General features: G+C 38.8%; 1 non-coding gene across 1 annotated transcript; it reads right to left on the bottom strand.

Moving 5' to 3' along the window:
- Positions 1-2,444: 2,444 nt before the first annotated feature.
- On the bottom strand, positions 2,445-2,518 carry TRNAV-AAC (transfer RNA valine (anticodon AAC)). The gene has a single exon. It is a non-coding gene; the product is annotated as a tRNA-Val (tRNA).
- Positions 2,519-2,928: the final 410 nt, after the last annotated feature.

Raw genomic sequence — 2,928 nt, forward strand, 5'->3', positions numbered from 1 at the left:
TAAAACTTTTTTTAAGGGCTGTAGTTTTATTATTGTCGTTGTTGTCCTTATAACCTTTCTTTTCTTTCTAAACTTATATGGACATCATCTCGCGTTGATACATGAAGATGGTTCAAGAATTTGAATTGGAGCAGAAATGAGCCACGGTCTTGCATACTTTAGAGCTAGACCTGCTCATGGGTTGGGCAGCCTGACGGGATGGCCCGGCCCGACCCGTTATTAAGTCGGGCTTGGTCATAATTTTTTCGGGTCGGGAAGGGCCAAGCCCGAGCCCAAGCCTGACTTGATGCAATATATTAAATAATAAAAATACATATACAATATTTTTTCTTTATTCTTTTCCTTTTTCCCAAGTAATAGTGAGATGTTTATTACTTTTGAGTTTTGAAGGTTTTTAATATATATAAAACACTTTTGTATTGAATAAAAAAAGAAAAATATTCAATTTTCAAATTTCTAGTTGGGTTCGGGCTTTGGGCCCTATATGAGGGCTGGGTTTGGGCTCAAGACTTAAGCCCGATGGTCAGGCCGGGCTTGGGCTTGGGCTTGAGTGTATTCTATTGATACATATACAAAGCCCAACCCAAACCCGGCCCGACCCGACCCATGAACAGGTCTAATTAGAGCCCAGAATTAGCCACTATAACCAACTTACTCTATATTCACTTGTAGAATTATTTCTTTTCCATATAATTTTGACAGGATATTTTTGATTGGTGAATGTCATGGGCATGTAAAGGAGACTCAGATGTGATGCGGATTCAGAAGTGACACTATTTTCTGCTTGTTGTAGAATGTCTACAATCCAAGCTTTTATTATTTTTAGAAGACATTGTTTGTCGGTTGGGGAGGCGGCCATAATATCCTTGGGTCTTATGGGTGTAGGCGCAAAGAATACTCAAAATGTGGGCATGCTGTGAAACCTCTCATGGCATTATTATAAAAAAGTTAGGCCACTCTTTAGTGTTTATTTTTCATTTCTCCACTTCATTTGGTGTTTTCTTGTGGTTGTGTGGGTTACTAATTTGTTTGGACTATATATAGTTTTGGATTACTCGTGGTCTTTCTACTTTGAGGAAGGGCTTACCGACTCTTGCACATGACAACTGCTTCTGATTTTCGATAACAATGTAAATATAGGATACATCCCATGCTTAATGGACTTCCATTTTTTTATTTATTCTATAGGATAAGTGACTAATTATTTCTCATTAAGCTTTAAGCAGTGGTTTGACTAGAAGTTGGCTGCCATTCAAGATATGGCTGTCAGCCAATGGGGTCTAGGTGAAAGCAATCTCAAACCAATCAACAATCATGACAAAATCATTAACTCAGAACCATCATTGGTAACTAAAAAAATGAGCTTTTATAATAATAACTCAGAACTGTCCTTGTCAATGCATGATGTTCAAGAGAGTCGAACAGTGGCGGTGAACAGTGTTCAGCACCAACGACTCCAAATGCTCCAAGCTTAAGAGAGTCGATTCGATGGTTGAACTTCCGCTCCAACTTGGTGATGGTGATCAGATCTGCCGCCGCTCTGCTTCTTTGTGAAGAAGATGAACAGTTCAAATCTGGTGACGGTGTTCAAATCTAATGTACAGTTCAACTTGGTGACGGTGTTCATCTTCTTCACAAAGAAGCAGAGCGGCAGCAAATTTGAACCCGTTCTGCATCGAGTTGACTCTCTTTGCTTCTCTGTTGCCGCTCTGCTTATCTATGAAGAAGATGAACAGTGCGGGAACAATGGCAGTGAACAGTGTCCATAGACTGGAACCACACTGGTTTTCTCCTGTGGTGGGGAACAGTGGCGGTGAATAGTAAAAAATTAGATAAAACTTAAGGGGCATTCGTGTCTTTTTCCATGACACTCAACGGTGAATTAACGCCAGGTATTAGATTATTGCAAAATGAAAGTTCGGGTATTATATTGTCGCATTTTAAAGTTCGGATACTAAATTGGCCTAAAGTATAGGGTATCTATCAGGAATTTTCCCTAATTCTAATCCAAACCTGGTCCATTGACACCTACGTTCTTATCTTCTATCAATAGACTAGATATTGGCTCAATCCAACCTAATCCTATATAAATTCATTATGGATGGACCAAGTCCAATCCAATCCAATAAATGCTTTGGGTTTGGGCGGGGTTCAATCCAAAACCGGTCCATTGACACCCTATCATCTCTAATATTATATGATTTTTATATTAAACAAAAATAAATATGATAAATAAGAAAATGCCCAACACCGCCAATGACTAATCTCTTCATTTCTTTTAATATTAGATACATTTTAAAAAACAGAAAAAAAAAACAGAAGAATTTTGGTTTTCAAATTTCAGTTTTATCAGACACCACCATAGCCATGGACATATGGACCTATAGCATGTGCACTTTGATAGCCAGCTGGCCAGCTAGGTAGACAATTAGAAGTAATAGAAATGGCGTCGCCCGGACTCGAACCGGAGACCTTCAGTGTGTTAGACTGACGTGATAACCAACTACACCACGACACCATTGCTTGGTAAAGTTTTGCTTCCCTATAAACCCATTAAGTTCGCGAATTGTACTTTGCAATCTCAAGATGTCATGAAATCCACAGTTGTGCAAATAATACAAGTTACACTACATTTGGAGGTGTATCCTATTAGTTGTGTGTATTGATCTTATACGGACCCATGTTGGTGTGTATCACATAATATCGCTTGATAAGGTCTAATACACAAGGAAATTGACTTCCCTTGCTCAGAAAAGAAAAGGGAACCCAACTGAATAAGCAGAATTTGAATTAATACACTTCTCCCTTCATGGGTGGATAATTCTTAGCATTTCTTGTGTCTGATCCAATGTCACTTCATTAGATTCAAGCTTCAAAGACATTTGGAACATCCCAGACTGATCCCCGTCTCCTGCTAAAATCAACTAC

This window comes from Nelumbo lutea, chromosome 2 (assembly GCF_056320005.1).
Source record: "Nelumbo lutea isolate HS-2025 chromosome 2, American lotus-T2T, whole genome shotgun sequence".
NCBI lineage: Eukaryota > Viridiplantae > Streptophyta > Magnoliopsida > Proteales > Nelumbonaceae > Nelumbo > Nelumbo lutea.